Here is a 19,128-nt window from a genome sequence, read left to right on the forward strand (position 1 = left end):
CAAATACTGTACAAATGACTTGCTTTTTCTCAAATCCATCCTCGATGTATGAGTCGGGTTTAATACCTAAGAGCAGCAACATAAACCTGGTTTAAAGCCAGCTTGGTCTGTCAATAGTTGGTTGGATACAGGGTAAGATCATTTGTTTGTATAATTTGTAAAGTATACAAAGAAAGGATATTGGTCAATAGCTTTTGGGGGATGAGGGATTTTTTCCTGGTTTCAACTACTCTCCCTCTTTTCCTAATCTTTGAGATTTGGCGAGTCTTTGCACAGCAATAGAATACCAAAAGGAGCCGTGCTTTTGTTTTGTCTCCAAAATGTAGGATAATCTCTGTTGGTATACCATCTCGGCTGGCCGCCTTCCCAGATTTGAGAAGTTTCATGGCAGCATCTAGTTCTTATAAAGTGAAGTTGGAAGTTGTTTAACACTGTCTTGCATAATACGGTCCATGCCCTGTCTCATTTTCTTTAGGTAACCCTGCGCTTTATAGTGTCTTTCTGTTCAGTAGCAATTGGTGCGCAACCTGATTGGGGGTTACGGCAGTTAAATTACATTGAGGCTTCTTTTCCGAGTTCAATTAATCGACGGTTGCCCAGGCTTTTTTGCTGACAAGGGTCATGTCTATGGAAGTTATGATTGCGTACCAGTATTCTTTTCTTTTGTTGCTGATCGAGGCCAGAAGGGCCTCTCCAAGTTCCACGGTACTTTCAGCAAAGGATCTCCATTATATGCCTGGGTGTACTCCACGTGATGCTCTTTTTTGTTCATGAAGACCAGTGATGTAGTTCTTCCTGCAGTCTCTAGGGATGTATTTCTTTGAAACTTCCCTACACTAGGAAGGGTGCTTACATTTAAGGATGATGTGCAGATGACTTTCTTATCTGGTCACCTAGGTGTGCTCCCCACCCTCCTTTGATGCATCAGAGTGCAGTTGCATGTCCCGAGGAAGTGTGTCTAGTGGGACTCCCCTGGGGAGGTTTTACTCATCGAGCCACCACGACAGTTCGACCAAACCTTTTGCGCCACTAGAACAGGATAGAACAGGGCATCTCTTTTGGCTGACCAATGATCCTTCAAACACCACTAAAGTGCTCTCTAGTGGAGATGCCTGTGAGGAACCTCCAAGGAAAGGTAACCTAGAACACTCTCCCAGCACCTTGATGGTACTTCTGTCTTGTACTGAAACAGTCATGCACCCTTTGCTTGCTGAAGTAATCGTTTGATGGAAAAACTCTCAGTGCTGCTGTGTCTATCAGCATCCCCAGTTACTTCAACCTCTCCTTGGGGATGAGATTTGATTTCTCCCACTTTCCCATAATCTCAAAATCCTGACAAAAAGCATAAATACAAATTGATCCTGTAGCAACTGCCTCTCCAAGGAGGCCAGGATCAGCCAATCATCAAGGTACAGACAAATCTCTTGCAACTGGATAAAAGTGACTAATAAGGAGAACACCCTAGTGAACATCTGGAGAGCCGTACAGTCCGAAGACTTGAACTGGTAGGGAGAAGGGGAGGTAGTTTCAAGAGGACTGATGAACAGGCACTTAAAAGTATAAGTCCTTCAGATCCACCAAAAGTTTGAAGTCTCCCTCTCTGACGAAAACTGCACAAACCATATAGCTTTCATCCTGAACTTTGACAAATACTGTAAACTTATTTAGAGGAGAGAAGTCAATGAATGGTTTCCAGCCCCCCGTCCCCTTTTCCACCAGGAGCACGGTGACAACTTTGAGCGCATTCTTCTCCAACATCCCTGGTGACGAGAGGCATTTCCCTACTATAAACCCAAGAGAGGGAGAATGACGACAATTCCTACCACCACCCACCCTGAAAAAGAAGGAGAGATGTCCACCACCTCAATGACAATGCCACCTCCGGTTTTGTTGCCTGGTGATCACCACCTTCCATCAGGTATTACAAAACTCTTGGTACTTCTCAAAAGACTTGAGAGTTGATAACCTTGTTGTCAAGAAGTACATCACTGCTTCCAGATCCTGGCCAATTGGTCAAGCAGGAAATAGCCTCTATGGCCACAGACTCAGAGAAGGAAATGCCTTCCGCCTCGAGTCTCTCAAAGTAACCCGTCAGTGAGCACACCAAAGGGTCAACCTACAGAGAGGCTGACGCAACAGCCTCTGATTTGTAAAATCTCTGCTGCCTCTAGAGTGGCAAGGAGGCAGGATCTTACTTGACTGGCTGGACACTAACAAGTTCTCAGATCTGCAGATCTGATCATCAGTTCGATCCAACCATAGCAACTCCAAAGAGGGTCTCGAGCCTTGAGGAGCACCCAAGTGCCGATCAATGACTGAGGATCTTCCCGAGGGAGGTGCCATGGTTGCATCCCCCAGGCCATTGCACTCATGGACGAGGGCAAGGAGCTTTACAGATGAACTCTCCAACAAGAGGTAGTCGCCCTCAGCAGGCACTGGACTGTGGTCTGGTGTCCCCAGTATTATTGTGCCTTGCTGAGGTCGAGGGTGTGGCAGGATGCTCTGGAGACTCCAGTTTAAGGACAAAATCTGGTATGTAATTGGGGGGTGACAAATGCCCTGAAAGGCACCAGCAGTGGGAGGAAAATTCCTTGCATGGATCCCTGCGTACCTTAACAGTCCACACAAGATCTAGATCCTGTAGCTACAAAATCAATTTCACATATGTGGATTAGAGAAATTGAATGATTCTACCATACACAGAAACCTGGGGAGACCAATGAATAGTCCCAATAGACAAAGAAAGTCAAATGTCAAAAAAGAAATTCCACCTCCCAACAAAGCCAATATACTTTTTCGACTTCTTACCCTGGGTACTGCCACCAACACTTCTGGTAAAGATTTTTACAATAAGCTTGGTACGTACACTTGGGCACACTATTCTATCTTATTTCCCTTCCACTTGTTTTGTTAAAATTTTTATAGTTTATACATGAAATATTTATTTTAATGTTACTGTTCTTCAAATATTTTATTTTTCGTGTTTCCTTTCCTCACTGGGCTATTTTCCCTGTTGGAGCCCCCTGGGCTTATAGCATCATGCTTTTCCAACTAGGGTTGTAGCTTAGCAAGTAATAATAATAATAATAATAATAATAATAATAATAATACAAAAGGAAGTGGAATTATGAGGCCTGGTATTCAAAGGAAACAAAGCAGATCTATTCCAGAACCAACCTTTACTATACATAAAAATCATACAAAAGTCAACAAGAATGAAAAGGGTTAAGAAAATCAAGAAAGTTGGCATCAAAACCAAGAGCAACAGGGCAATAATGTCTACACTTATTGGCAGTCAAAGAAATAGCTAAAATCAGCAGATATGCAAGTACATGTACATAGTCACTCGTCCCTCATGTACCTGTCGCTACTTAACTACTGTATATTGTTAACAAACTTCACTGAACAACAGAGCCTTTACCAAAAAATAACCTAATATAAAGAAAATCATTTACATTCTTGTAAGAAGAACAGTACATAACTATAGCACAATGCAGAGTATTACCATTTAAAGTAGTGTGTCAAAGCTATAATCCATACTAAAATTTCCTCTTTCCACCAGTTATGATCTTGACTTTGTCCATATTTTGATTAATAGTCACAACACACACTAATGGAGTATAAGCCTAGACTATTTTCCCCCTGCATATTATGGTCATGTTTACGTGCATGATAAAATTGCTTAAGCTCTTTCTACACACCCAAAAATTGTTTGGATTTATACTGCCTTTGTAAGCATGCTTTCCAAACAATCAATATACTCTATAAATGCTTCTCCAGCCATTATAAATTGCCTGCATGCTTCTCCAACAATTATATATGAAAATTTATGTCCTAAAATTTTTTCCAGCCTCTACCTGATCTAGTTCAAGGAAATGACATCACGATCTTTCCAGTCCAGCAACAACTAAATAAACCCCTAAAAAAGTGTAATTCTTTCACAAATTTTCCTCCTTGAAAAAGGGATTTTGACGAAGGAAAAATCTATTTCTGGGGAGAGACCTGTGACGCCCGGTGAAAAGGGTCCTTCTTTACACTTTTCTAATATAAATCTTCCAAATATACTAGAGAAAGATAAAAGCATGGAATGCAGAGGTTACAACCCTCGCGCGAGCACCTTGTTGGTGTCGTGTATTTAACAACGGCGTGTGTAAACCACTATTCACAGGCTGTCTTCCATTTAGATAATCCCTTCATCAAAGGGGAGGGCCGTGACAGGCCCTAGAGAATACAGTTGGGCTACCCCACCGACACCTACTACTCGCACTCTCCAGGTCATCCTTCTGTTTTGGACATGCCAGCTAAGTCGGTAGTGTTTTGATCAGTGTTTTTTCGCAAGTGTTTGTCGTTAATTCAACATGACTGACGTTGCTACTTCACCTTTACCAATGTTAAGTACCATAGTTTGTTTTGACAGTTTATTGCAGTACCGGGCATTTGTTCTGTTTCCAGTATTGTGGATTTTAGTTTTGGAAGCGGTTGGCCTGCCTCGGTTTCGGCAGCCATTTTGGGTTTTGTTCGCTTCGGTAAATTTTCAAGTTAATATTGCCCATCTGGTACTCTGTATTCATTTGGGCTCTCACTATGACATTATTCAAATTATCCTCGAACACAACTCCAGCTTCAACTATGGACCCAGAGTGCACTTCACAGGCTATCATTCATAACAAAACCTCTTTTATCGATTCATCGATATATTTCAAAACAAATCTCTAATATTGCTTATGTTTAATCTATAAAATCAAAATTCCATATAACCTCATATTGGTTTTCAACTACCATAAAATTTTGATCACCTTCATTAAATGTGTAAAATTATTCAATATATATAATTTAATTTCAACTACCATAAAATTTTGATCACCTTCATTAAATGTGTAAAATTATTCAATATATATAATTAAAAAAAAAAAAAAAAAAAAAAAAAAAAAAAAAAAAAAAATTTAATTCAATGTCAGAAAACATTTTTACATTTGCATCATTTAATTCAATGTCAGAGAACATTTTTACATTTGCATCATACACAACATAGTTTCATTCTGAACTGAAGTACAGTAACAAATCATTTTATAAAAACTTGACATTGTAATTAGTGGACAAGAGTTCCAAATCAATATTTCACATATACAAGCACATTCCTTTAGGTAATAGCTGTAAACTAGTGTAGCTGAATTACACAATTGTCAATTAAATTACAGTACTGTACTCTTACAAGTAATGTTATTTGATGGTGGGATCATTAAGTAATGTTACAATTTACAGGTTTTGCATTAAAAATTGAAGGAAGGCAAGCCTGAGGGATACAGAGGAAGTAAAATACTGCACTGTATGGATGGACAAATCTATACAATTAGAGAATAGTGCAATAAATGTTACAGAAAATGAAGCTAGCACAAATTCAATTTTTTTTGGGGGGGGGTTGTTGACAATAACTGGTTGAAATTCATAGCTTCAATTTATGGCGGGTCGACTACAAAACGAAAGTTTTAGAACAACGTAACTCTTATTTCTCTCAACTATCAAAAACAAAGTTCCTTAGTATATGTTTCCAGTATGGCAGGAACTCTGGCGTTAAAATTGATAAGAGGTGTCGATATCAGGGTGGGGGGAGGGGATACCGCCAACACACTTTATAGCCACTTTGACATCAAACCTAGGGCCTGTAGGGTGGTTGAGGTGGGAAGAGAAACTTAAAAGGACTTGGGTTTGTAGGTAGGAAAAATACAAATTATTTAACGACTTTGACTCTAAGGTGAGGCAGGTATCTGGCTAAGTCACTACCATGGACTGGTAGTCTGTCAAGGGAAAAAAACTACTGTATATCCATGTGGAGAATCATCTAAATGTACAGTATGGTCATACAAAAACGCGGATGCATACATTTGTCCATCCTCCCCGTCATTCACGAGGATGGGGGAGATGCTTCTAAACAAACTAATGCAAAAATTTCTTGATTATGATTCATCTGCATCTATATTCCCTTCCAGTAAATAATGGAGTCACTGCTGCACCCCAAAGAAGAAGAAAGAAGAGGTAAAAGACCAATCATTCTAGATTTATTTCACAACCGTTATCTAAGGCGAGACGCTTCTTGTCCCCTAAAGGAGATAAGTTTGCTACATCATCTGTTTAGCCAATACCACCAGTTCAAGAATAAAGGAACATGTGGGTACTCTGATGGGTAATGGGCAACAAAGATAGTCTGCCACAATACAGAAATGATTTCCCTGTGAGAGCGTAGAAAGGTACAATCGCCAAGACCCGTTGGTAGACTAGTACCGATTGAAAATGCTCAAAAGAGACTAGCAGGAACACTTATTGAGTAGTAGCCAGTCCGAAGCACCAGGCTTTTAAATATTACTAGAGTCACTTTCTCAAGAGACAGAAGAGAGCGCCTCCTGTAGGACAGAGAGAATGGCTCCAAGGTTGTGTGTCCTGGTCAACAGGGATAGAACAATCTTTATTCTTATGACAGACGGTATGCTACTAGCGATACCCGTCCTGAATGGCATCCGGGGAACCAGGCAGGAAGAACAATGACAGGTCTCCAGTTCCCCGTTGATTACACCATTTATAAGAGTACATCTAGGAGTATGTAAACCTTCTCAAAACTGCTAATGTTGCCTCTGTTCCTATTATGGGTTCTAGAGCTTTCCAATATGCAGCCCTAACATTATATATCAAGCTACTAAATGACATAAGGACAAATAAAGTGAATCTAGAGAAGAAATTAAAATGACAGAATTTGGAAATAATTTGTAATTTTTCTAATCATACAAATCTTGAGCTATTTACAGATATATTTTGGCGAAAGCTGAAACCAGCCATATGACTTAAGTGAGGTGCAAGTACCCACCACTAGTTAGTGGGTGGAGTGGGTTGGTAGACCGGCCACCCCACTTACACTCATACTGGTAAAATCACTTTAAAATTGCAGGCAGGAATTTTAGGGGGAAGGTGATAATAGCTCAAGGTTTGTAGTTAGATTATTTCCACATCTGTCATTAGTTCCAGCACTACAGTATATACAATCCCTTTCGTTATTTACAGTGGAGACTCACCATTAGGTGGGTGAAAGTCCTAAAGCAACTGCCTGGTAACTGTCCCAGGTGCAACTCGATGCTTCACACGAGCTGTTTAGCGACACCGTTACCTGCCTAACTCTGAAATCTGAGAACTAATGGCCTGAACAATTTGTGCAACTACAGTGATGCCTCTTGATACAAAATTTTCTGCATACCAAAATTTCATGATGCGAAACAAGATGCAAAGATTGTAAAAATGATATTTTCATTATAAAATAAATGTTTGAATATACCCGGTGAATATATAAATAGCTGACGTCTCCGACGGTCGACAGATTCCAAAAACTCGCGAGCGATCGCCATGAAGGCTGCCGGGTGTGCCCACCAGCGCCGACTATCGGCCAGATACCGCATATACTTCTCAACCAAACCAGTTCTTCTCAGTCCGTAGGGTCTCTATCGGGGAGGAAGGGAGGGCCTTTAATATTATATATTCACCGGGTAAGTATATTCAAAAATTTATTTTATAATGAAAATATCATTTTTAAATATTAAACTTAGCCGGTGAATATATAAATAGCTGATTCACACCCATGGTGGTGGGTAGAGACCAGTATTAAAACAATAAAGGCCAAAAACTTTTCCTCTCCTTTCAAAAGCATTTCTTTTGAAGATAGTATTGAATAATCCAACACGGCTAAAGCAATAAAACCAAAACCAAGTACTTCACCAATTCGGTAGAAAACTCGAGGTCTAGTGCGAGCGGAACCAGTGTTGTCTTTAACAGCGACAGAGAAGAACTGGTTTGGTTGAGAAGTATATGCGGTATCTGGCCGATACTCGGCGCTGGTGGGCACACCCGGCAGCCTTCATGGCGATCGCTCGCGAGTTTTTGGAATCTGTCGACCGTCGGAGACGTCAGCTATTTATATATTCACCGGCTAAGTTTAATATTTAAAAAAAATTGCATGATATGAAACTAGGTACAGTACATTATTCTCCCTGCCGCCGAGAGTAATTTTAAAATTTGCAAGGTGCCAACCATAAACTTGGCCCCATCCTCCTGTGCTCCCATTGGTTATCTCCCAACTCTGATGCTAGTTAATGCCCTAAGATCCTGCTCTCCTATTGGTCAGCATCTATCCCATCACGAATCTACGCATCGGCATTCCTCGACCATTTCCTTTCGGCAGCTATATTGCTCACATTGAATTCATGTTTGCGATTTTCCTTTCGTGCTTTTAGTTACTGTACTGTACTGTATCGTGTTCTGTTATATAACTTGTTCATTATCAGCCATGGGTCCCAAGAATGTTACCGATGCAAAGGGAAAAAAGAAGAGGATGCTTTCTACGGAGACGAAGCTTGAGATAATCAAGAGGTATGAGGCTGACATGCGGTTAAGTGTGATCGCTAAGGAGTATGGCTGAAATCCACTGATGATAGGCACCATCCTTAAATAAAAGGAAGCCATAACAGCAGCAACACCTAAGGGCATGACTTTTTTCCAGCAAGAGGAGCCACGTCCATGATGAGATGGAGAGACTGCTTCTCCTTTGGATTAAAGACAAGGAGATCACTAGACACTATCACCAAGACAATCTGCCAAAAGGCCAGCACCATTTTCGGTGATCTCGTGTGTGCTCAGGACGAAGACAACGTGGGAGAAGGGAAATCGAAGCAGGCATCCCCAAGTTCAAGGCCTCACAGGGGAGGTTTGGTAATTGAAGTGACAATCTGGCATTCATTCGGTGGTGAGGCACGAAAGCGGCCAAGGCATTTGTTAAGATGTTCGTCGAGTTGACTGTCAAGGAGGACTACAGTCCCATGTGAGTCTTCTACTATGATGAAACAGGACTTTTTTTTGGAAGAAAAGACCTCTTCAGAGTACATCACTGCAGAAGAGAAGCTATCCAGGCATTAGCCTATAAAGAACAGGCTTACCTTTGCATTCTGTGCATATACCACTGGTGGCTGTAAGGTCAAGCCCCTGCTAATGTATCACTTGGAGACTCATCAAGCCTTCAAGGCCCACAACTCAAGGAGAAGCTTTCGGTGATGTGGAGGGCTAATGCGAAAGCCTGGGTAACAAGACTCTCGTTCACAGATTAAATCTTTGTTTTGGTTCGACTGTGAAAAAAACAATATTTGGAGTAGAAGTGCCTCCCTCTGAAATGCCTGCTGGTGTTGGACAATGGCTTTGCTCACCCTCCAGGCCTCGGGGATGATATCCTTCTGAATTATTCGTTGAGCAAGGTTCTCCTTCACCTAACACCCAACCTCTCCTCCAGCCCATGGACCAACAAGTCATTTCTAATTTGATTTTTTGAAATCTCTGACAACACAAACCTCACCCTGCATGAATTTTGAAAGGACCATCTCGATGTTGTGATATGCCTCAGTCTCATCGATATAGCTTGGCAGATTTTGAAGCGCACCTTGATCTCTTCGTGGAAGATGTGGCCTGATGCAGTCTCCGCACGAGAGTCCAAACTTATTCCCAAAATTTTGATTAGCCTAGACAAGAGTTGAACGAAGACAGAACTTAACATACTAAGCGATCGATCCTATGAGTGTTAAAGTGACTTAAAACACAGACTAAAGGGTTGGATAGGAAAAGGGTAGAAAAAACTGTGAGGTGCTTCTTCTTTAACTGCATGGAGAACAGGAAGAAACCCAAAGAACTCTCCGTTATGCTCGGGTGTAGGGACCACAGACCCTACAGTTATACCTTGCACCTATGTATGCCTGAAAGACCATTCCACTTGCTTGGAATGTGACTGCCTGACAACTCCCAGCATAGAATGTCTTCCCGTAACTTTGTCAGTTTCAGAGCTAAATGAAATCCCATATAGTTGTGTTAATATAACCACCCACCAATTGCTTCTAAAATCTCCCATCCTGTTGACACGAGGAGAGATGGCAATCCGTCGAACAGGAGGAGGAGAAGGGGGGTACTAAAAAATTGATGGATGTACAAATACTGTAAAGGCTCGATCTTCAGAACCTCAGAAAGCAAGAACTATTCCTCTGAGGGAATTCTTCAAGCAATCCCTTTCCACATCCCTCTGTCTGCAAGGCCAGGGTGCTAAAATTCTTGGAAAAAGGACGAGTATTGGCAAAAGAGGAAAGTGGGGAATGCTGCCAAGCATGGTCTTTTCTTCCCTTTCTTCCACCACCCAACTGCCTAGAAGAACCTTTGTTTCTTCCTGAAAGTTATGAGCAGTTCTGCTAAGGACTAGAAAAAAGGCCTTGTGAACCTCACACCTCATAGTTCGGATGTGACAGCCAATTCTGAGGAAAACTCATCAGAGAATAGAGGTTCCTAGGCATCCCCAGGAATGATCCAAACCCTCAAGATACAGTACACTGAAGTGCTGCCCCAAGGGTGGATCCCTGGAATCTTTCCTTCCACCGTCGCACCCTCAAAAGCGTGTACTGGTGTCGGAGAGAAGTATTGAAATGGACCACACTGCTTCCATTAGCCCTGGAGCTAGGTCCTTTGATTTAAGAATAGACTAATATCCAAGTGCCCTCTTACCCAGCCGATCATCCCCAGGGCAGCCTGGTAAAGCCAGTGACAGTGGGGGTAAAAGATAAAAGCCAAGGGACCAGCCACCCTTTAAGACTATTGCTAGAGCTATTGGATCCTTTGACTGTTCAGACAGTACTATAGTAGGCCTTCGTTGAATCCCTATCTCCTTACAGCTCATTTATCCTTTGCCTACACATACACCAAATAGTCTGGCCTATTCTTTACACTTCTTCTCTGTCCTCATAACCTAACAACATTTTGATTACCAAACAATTCTTCTTCGTTCAAGGGGGTTACCTACAGGACTTTAATTCTTCAGTGGCTAGTCTCCTCTTGGTAAGAGTAAAAGAGACACTTTAGCTATTGTGAGTAGCTCTTCTAGGAGGACACTCCAAAATCAAACCCTGGTTCTTTAGTCTTTGGTAGTGCCATAGCAACCGTACCGTGGTCTTCCTCTGTCTTGGCGTATAGTTCTCTCGCTTGAGAGTACACTTGGCAGACTATTCTATCTTATTTCTCTTTTCTTATTTCTAAAGTTTATAGATGAAAGATACATTTTAATGGTGTTTCTGTTTTCAAAATGTTTATTTTAATTGTTCATTACTTCTCTTGTAGTTTATTTCCTTGTTTCCTTTCATCACTGGGCTATTTTTCCCTGCTGGAGCTTATAGCATCCTGCCTTTCCAACTGGGGTTATAGCTTAGCTAGCAGCAGCAGCAGCAGCAGCAGCAGCAGCAGCAACAGCAGCAGCAGCAGCAGCAACAGCAGCAGCAGCAGCAGCAACAACAACAACAACAACAACAACAACAACAACCACCGACAAGGGAAGAATACTCATATTACTCCTCTGCTAGATGTAGTGGAAAGATGGCAACAACTCCATGCTTTATGGGGAAAAGATCCCTTCGCCCCAAAAACTTTTGGTGTGCTAGAGGGCAAGGAACTTCAAATAGTGCCATCTTTCCACTAGCACTACCAAATGGAGGAGCAGAAGAACTGGCAGGAGGTAAGATGAAGAATACCGATGCTCCTTCATCACCTAAACAGTAAGCCCATCCACGATGCCAAAAGAGGGGATGCCATTTACAGGGGTATGACAGTTCTCAGTCCAGTAACTAGCAGTGGTAGCCCAGTAACTAGCATTGGTCCCAGGAGTCCACATACAGACCCATACAATAGAACCAACCTGTCGATAACGATATGCTACAGAATCCAGGCCCTGCCCCATGTATTGACACCCCCCCCCACCCCAAGTCACGGCTCCAAGGCCCAAGGCTCGGAGCACAAAGGTAGGGGACCAACTTTTGTCCTACCCAGACAAGAAGGTAGTCGGGGATACCCCAGCACCAAGGGGGAACAAACCGTGGAACAGTGACATTGCATCAGTCCCCAGGGGGGGCAGGGGGCAAAACACAAAGCCTACACAGACAGAAGACCAAAATCTAAGACATGGTCCCAGAACCTAGACCCTGTGTGTTGGCTGGATCCACACAGTCCCAAGAGGCGTGGAGCGATGACACCTGGGAAGGATCGGGCCTGTGCTACAGCCCCTTGGGTCCCAAACATCGAGCCAATACACCATAAAAGTGGAGAAACTTGAGCCCGAGTCCCAGGGGACCAAAGCTTCACACCAAAAGACTGTGTCCCAGTCAACAACCCCTGGTCTCAGAGCTGGGGGATCGAATACGTGGACATAACTCACCATTGTAGCCATGCCACTGGGACACTACTCCGGTCCCCAAGGAGGGGCAGAAACGCAGGGCCGCAACAAGGTCCAGCTTGGATACCAAGGTAGCCAAGGCTTGAATGTGCTAACCTAAATCACAGCCCCAACATTGTGTATCAGCCCCCGGGGAACTAAAAATAATTCCCAAACACCAGTTCCAACTGGCTACTACGATAGCCGGGGACCTGAGTCCAGCTGCAGCAAGGCAGCCTCGATGGTCACAGGAGGCTAAAAACAGCCAAAACACCAGTTCCAACTGACTACTGGGATGGCTAAGGACCCAAGCCCAGCTCCAGTGGGCAAGAGATTCAATGGGTCATGGCCCAAGTAACTTCATCAGCTCCACCGACGGCCAAAACGCGAAGCCGTAACCAGTCCAGCTTGTCTACTGGGGTAGTCGGAGGCCGAAACTGGGTCACAGCCTTGGCCCTGGCTATGTGCACTGGCCTAAATACAGAGCCATAACCAGTCACACTAGGTTACCTGGGGTAGTTGGGAACAAAACCAGAGAGGCTTAAGGCCTCGATAGAGGGACGCGGCCCAAGTTGATGTTTGGCCCAGGGGGCCTTAAACACCGAGCTATAAACAATCCAACTTAGCAATTGGGGTGGTAGGAGACAAGCGCCCGCCAGAAGCACAAGACAGCGACACGGGATCACAGGCTTAGACTCCAGTGAGTAGACTCCGAAAACCAAACCACAAGGCTCAGAAGTAGCCCACCCCTCCTACGAGAAGTGGATTCGAAGGAGCCTTTCCCACAACTACGACCGACAAGCCCTTCTCTACTCTACCTCTATTTCTTCATCTTAGAAGTGAACGAGTCAGAAACCAAAGAGGATGACGAGGAAGAATGTCCAACTTTCTTACCCTTTCGAAGCTTCCCTTAGGTACAAAGGTCAGAGCTCTAAAGGCACAAGGGAAGGGAGGAGAGAAATGCCCAGTTAGGAAAAATCACTAGAACCATATCCCCACACCAGGGGAAAATGCTTTAAGCCACGAGACCACCTCCTATGAAGGGGAGCCACTGCAAACACCGACACTGGGGACCCATTGAGACACCCTTCACTACTGGCATCACTAAGGGGATGCTAGAACTGGAGACCTATCTAAGAGACCCAAGGAGGCCAAAATCCCCCTTAGGTCATACTTGTCGGCAGCGGCAGCTCAAACGGAGGCACCCTTCAACCTACGACAGCAGCAGCGAACACCAAGGCCAACAGCACCTGTAACCCAAGCAAGCTATACTATATCCAGTACTGTACTGTATTGCATTGCCAAGTAGCCAATCACAGCCCTTTCTTGAAGTCAGTCCCTATCATGTGATCTCTCTTGGCCAATCACTGATCTTCACTTCGACTTAAGAGGTTTATCAGCGTCCTTACGAAGCAATTCATCTTCGTGCATTGTGAAGACATATTGACAGGTCATTATTTTAATAATGCATTTACTGTATACATTCATTCAGACTTTTAAAGGTAAAAATAAAAAGTTAATTCATTAAAATAGAATTGTACCTTTATTGTGTTTAAAGTGTTCATTTACCTACATTTTTACCTTCGATAATAGACCAACTGGTTCCAGTTTCTGTGTTTGTGATGGGGAAGAATTTAGCATCAGAAAAGTACCATGTCATGACTTTTTAATATTGTTTGTCCAGTACACCTTGATTGCTTTTCAGCGTTAGCATAGACAAAGGGGAAGATTATTGGAGATGAGTGTAAGTCAGGTTAGGTCAGATTATCTCAAGTTAGTAACTATCCCATAAATTTACTTGCGATTCTACCACAAAGTCGAACGCCGTCGACTGGCGTTGGTTTAAGTATTTACCAAGAAAGTTGTTCGCGTAATCCACTGGAGAATTTCTTACAACAAATTAACAATCTAACCTATGGTATAAAGTAAATAATTAGTTTCACCTCATATTTATGTATATGTTTTAGACATTTTTCGGATCCTTTGTACATCAGCGGCCAGTTCCTCCTGCTTCCATAAAATGTGCATATCAATTAACTTACTTCCCCCCTTAACCTAACCTACAAGCCATATCTTTACCTACTTAACTAAACAGGGGCTAACAGCCGCCTGCGACAACCCCTTAAACTGGCGTATTCCAAGTCAGCTGTTGTGACGGTCTGAACGATCCCCCGATCTCAGAATTCTCCTTGATAATCTGCGCATGCGCAAACATTACCGTTTGCCAGGGCATAAGAGCTTGATGTTTTATTTTCCTGTAATGTTAGCGTGCGCAGCTCAACATTACCGCTTGCCAGTACATACGAGGTTGATGTTTTAATTTCCTGTAATGTTAGCGTGCGCAGCTCAACATTACCGCTTGCCAGTACATACGAGCTTGATGTTTTAATTTCCTGTAATGTTAGCGTGCGCAGCTCAACATTACCGCTTGCCAGTACATACGAGCTTGATGTTTTAATTTCCTGTAATGTTAGCGTGCGCAGCTCAACATTACCGCTTGCCAGTACATACGAGCTTGATGTTTTAATTTCCTGTAATGTTAGCGTGCGCAGCTCAACATTACCGCTTGCCAGTACATACGAGGTTGGTTTTATTTTCCTGTAATGTTAGCGTGTGCAGCTCAACATTACCGCTTGCCAGTACATATGAGCTTGATGTTTTATTTTCATGCAAGCGCAGCGAGCTAATGGCGGAAAAGAACCATTATACAATGTCAAGGAGAATTCCGAGACCAGCGGATCGTTCAGACCGTCACACCGTCATCATACAAACAGGTGGCCGCTTTCATACATAGGGCCCATTTTATTGACTTCTTAACTTTATAACTAAACCCTAAGGTAACTCGCATCTAACCTAACCTGACCCAACTCACTATAGCCTTACCAGAAGGGGACGTCCCTGATACCCTTGTACAGTCGTGTGCGTCTTTATTGACGAAAAGATTAAATAAATAATTCAAACGTGAAGATGAAGACTTGCATGGAAGTATATTGATTGCAAAGTGTAAATATAAAATAACAGAGTAATTTATTGCTAGGTGAAAAAAAATATCAGAAAACGTTATGACCAGAATTACAATATAACTTGGTTTTATTCTATAGGCTACCAGCAAATCATGCCGGTACATCAGAAGCGTTAAAATACCAGCCACTACCAGCGGGAAATCCTAAATAAGACACGTATATCTAAATCAACCCCGTATTATACATTATAATACATTATTCACAGTATGATTACAAGTTATCGTAGCCTAGCTACCATTCGAATATTGATCCACCAAAAAGGAAATGTCATGAGAAACTAGAGTGTGATGACTTTAATATTTCAAGTAACGTTCCCTTACTTGCAATTCCTCAATTATCAACGTGGTTTAATCTCCTTATCGGCAAGGGCGTGCCCGCCGACGGACAATATATCCTAGCCTTAATAAATCCTATTCGAAGGAGTTCGTCCAAACTGTATGAGATCTAATTAACGTAAATAGCAATAAATACACATATCAAATTATAATTCTAATACAACCACACTGAAATCTACGCCCCTAAAACATAAATAAGCTTAATATAAGAATAATAAGATCATAAATGACTTACCTTTAGGAGTAAAATGAGTTTCTCGGGCGGTCACGCGCACGTCCCTGCAGTAACCGCTGTGTGTATGTATGTTTGTCTGTCTGTCTGTCTGTGTGTATGGTGCAGACTGCAGACTTCTTGTGAATATCAGATATGAGGGTTTTCTTTTTGAGTCTTATAAATTTTCATTAAGCATTAATTAATTTCACTTCCAAATAACACATTTCATCATAAATAATAATGATTTCACCCGTAATAAATAACAAATTAAACAAAAACAATTATACTAATAGAATTTCGGTTACTTTTGTATGCCCACGTAAAAAGGGTCTATTGATTTTGTTTTAGTTTATTGAAACTAAACTTCAATCAACATTGTTCTTATAAAAGAAATATAAGTATTGGAAAATATAGGTTAGGCCATTTTTGTTTGTGTACATTTGCCAATCTCCACAAGGGAACTAAATAACAAGGGTTGTCCCTCAAAATCTTGTAAACTATTTCTGTAAAGTGGCAATATTTTGACAAGTGAACGGTTGTTTAAAGTCGAGGTTGTGTATAGACAAACTATCATTTTAGGGCAAATAGATTGACTTTAATATTTAGATAGAAGTTTTATAATTGGTTCATATAAGATGCAATACAGTATACCAAGGCCACAGTAACTAGTGGGGAAATTTCTGCCCGGAACTAACGTACTATAAACAATTATTCTTTTTTAGTAATTCCCTTTCAATTTTATCATATTTCTATAGTTTAATCTATTCACTGGAAGCATGCGGGAAAAATATTTTTTTTCCTTTTTTCGTGAAACTGCGACCGTGTTTTTTCTTCTTTTTAACTTAACATCCAAAATTCACAACAGCAAAATGTGGGCCGTCACAACATTTTTTTTAAATTCTTTATCATCATATTTCTTTCATTACAGTCCACTAAAACTCCATTTCCAGGTGTCTATTTTTTTCCCCAGACTACATGCTTTCAGTTTATCTCACTTTCTTTATTTTCTTATTTTGGGGGGATTTTTTCAGACTCGCGCATGTTCTTACTTCGCATTTGCTGGTTTGCACCACTTCTTATCTTTTCATGAAGACTAAGCTAGTGAACAAAATCATTCTAGCACCTCTATATATGTAACATAAGTGCTATTTAATCCATTTAGGCTACCGAGTGCCAATGAACCTCAAGAAGAAGCCAAAGGCTACCATTGTGGGAAGTGAGACTGCAAATATTTGACTAAATACGTGCAGAAATACACAATCCTCTTGGCTTGCCAGATAGACTTTAAAATGAAACACATACAAACGATCGTTGAAATGCTGGGTGCCTTGGAATGTATACGATAAAATAAATTAATATTAGTCCTGCTTACAGTAGCATTCATCCGTAGCATAAGACCTGGAAAAAAACTCAAGTAAAAGTAAGTAATACTTGAAACAGACTTTCATGAGAGCAGTAGTCTAATCACTGAATTACTTATAAATGCAAATTGTCTCATACTATGATACTGATGTGTCGTACCTACAGTATGCTGTGGGGAGTTCACTAGTATTATCAAGTGTTAATTTTAGTTTATGTGTTGCTTACCTGTTTACCATTGCTATTCATCTTGATACATTTCTTTATTTCTCCTTCCTAATTCATTTCTTTATTTGTCCATATATTTTCTGCAATGGGCTACTTTTCTTGTTGGGTATATATTTTTCCAGCTTGGATTGCAAATTGGTTAATAATAGAAAATGTGTTTACTGTCTGTACTTGTCTTTGTATTGTACAGATATTTACTATGTCCCAAATAAAACAAAGACTCTAAATTATATGGTCTCTATATTCTCTCTTGAATTATGATCATAATAGTAGGTTGGCCAGAACACCAACCACCCGTTGAGATACTACCAATGGGAGAGTAATGGGATTCTTTGACTGGCCAGACAGTACTACTGTACATTGGATCCTTCTCTCTGTTTACGGTTTATTTTCCTTTAACCTACACATACACCGAATAGTCTGGCATATTCTTTACAAACTCTCTTCTGACCTCATACACCTGACAACACTGAGATTACCAACCCATTCATATCTTCTCTCAAGAGGTTAACTATTGCACTGTAATTATTTAGTGGCTACTTTCCCCTTGGTAATGGTAGAAGAGACTTTTAACTATGGTAAGCAGGTCCTCTAGGAGAAGGACACTCCAAAATCAAACCAACGTTCTCTAGTCTTGGGTAGTCCCATAGCCTCTTTACCATAGTCTTCCATTGTCTTGGGTTAGAATTCTCATACTTGAGGGTACAACCGGGCACACTATTCTATCTAATCTATCTTCCTCTTATTTTGTTAAAGTTTTTATAGTTTATACAGGAAATATTTATTTCAATGTTGTTATTTTTCTTAAAATATTTTATTTTCCCTTGTTTCCTTTCCTCACTGGGCTATTTTCCCTGTCAGAGCCCGTGGGCTTATATCATCCTGCTTTTCCAACTAGTGTTGTAGCTTAGCAATTAATAATAATAATGATAATTATAATAATAATAATAATAATAATAATAATAATAATAATAATAATATGTCGATTTGGTAAACAATGATTAAGAATCAAGATTGCTTGATATTCCAGTTGTCTGATGAACTATTTGTTGTGTAAGATTAGTAATAAGCTTAATACGCTATTCAGATAATGGTAAAAACTGTGAGTATATTGAAGTTACTATATATATCTAGGTAAGTTTGTAAATAGTAGCAGAGTCTGTATTTGCTAGAGGAAAAGAAATTGTCGATTTTTCGGTCCACCAGATTCTTTTTTCAACCGACAGTCTTTTATTAAACCTACGATTACGATCAATGTGACAGGATTCTTTTTGTGCTTGAAGAAAAGTACCCTTTAATTTATTCGTCTTATATCACTGAAATATTCAAAATACTAAACAATGGTTCAAATTCGCTTTTGATCGGAGCAAAACAGTTGAAGTACGTGCACGCGTTTTCCCTCTTAGTCATCTCTGGAAGAGCTTAAGTGAACGTTTATTAGAAGGGGAATATTAGTAAGATATTTGAGACAATAAGAATAGATTAATCAAAATACATATAAAAATGAGTAGGCTTAAGTTAATGGAACTTAGGCCTACTCATAGAATTAAGGTCGACTGCGTATCATGTGCTGAGTAGGCCCACGATAACTGACTATAATGCTTAGGGAACACCAAAATACACATGGTTTTGTGGTTAATATAAATATTTCGATAATCAGATCAGAAATGTTGCATTAAAGAGATGAGAAAAATTATTGGATGGAAGGAA

At 41.0% G+C, this 19,128-nt stretch overlaps 1 protein-coding gene across 1 annotated transcript in view; it reads right to left on the minus strand.

The window, feature by feature from the left end:
- LOC137616282 (lysine-specific demethylase 8-like) overlaps positions 1-16,299 on the minus strand; it is a 286,403-nt gene extending 270,104 nt beyond the window's left edge. The window contains exon 1 of the mRNA XM_068345916.1: positions 15,853-16,299. The gene's annotated coding sequence lies outside the window, so the exon portion shown is untranslated. The remainder of the gene's footprint in view (positions 1-15,852) is intronic.
- Between the last annotated feature and the right edge of the window lie 2,829 nt (positions 16,300-19,128).

The sequence above is a fragment of the Palaemon carinicauda genome, chromosome 22 (genome assembly GCF_036898095.1).
Source record: "Palaemon carinicauda isolate YSFRI2023 chromosome 22, ASM3689809v2, whole genome shotgun sequence".
Classification (NCBI taxonomy): domain Eukaryota; kingdom Metazoa; phylum Arthropoda; class Malacostraca; order Decapoda; family Palaemonidae; genus Palaemon; species Palaemon carinicauda.